Raw genomic sequence first — 424 nt, 5'->3', positions numbered from 1 at the left:
GCCCGCTGTTAGTTACAATATTTGTCCTTCCTTAGGCATTTAGTGTGTGTGTGTGTGTGTGTGTGTGTGTCGCGCCGCAGTCGCCCAGTTTGCCCACACTCGGACACACTTGTCACGGTATCAGCCACAGTGGCACCACGTGGACGTGGCCACGGGCCTAGCGCGCCGCGCGGCCCTGAGCCCCCCCCCCCCTTTCCACTGCCCCTCGCCCGGGCCCGGGCAGCGCGATCAGCTGTTGGCTTGGCATTGATTTTCCGAGCGGGGTGAGGAGTGGCGGCTGCGGCGGGAGGGGTACGGCACCACCACCGCGAAGGGCAGGCCAGGGGCAGCAGCAGCAGCCCCCCTCCCCTCCCTCGCGCCCCACCCCCGCGAGCGTGGGCGGGCCGCAACCCTTGTACACAAAGGGTAAGGGTAGCGGAGGGAG

Source organism: Frankliniella occidentalis, unplaced genomic scaffold, assembly GCF_000697945.3.
Source record: "Frankliniella occidentalis isolate FOCC.00 unplaced genomic scaffold, Focc_3.1 Scaffold35, whole genome shotgun sequence".
NCBI classification, from domain to species: Eukaryota; Metazoa; Arthropoda; class Insecta; order Thysanoptera; family Thripidae; genus Frankliniella; species Frankliniella occidentalis.
The sequence above is the reverse complement of the archived record's forward strand: the minus strand, read 5'-3'. Positions refer to the sequence as shown.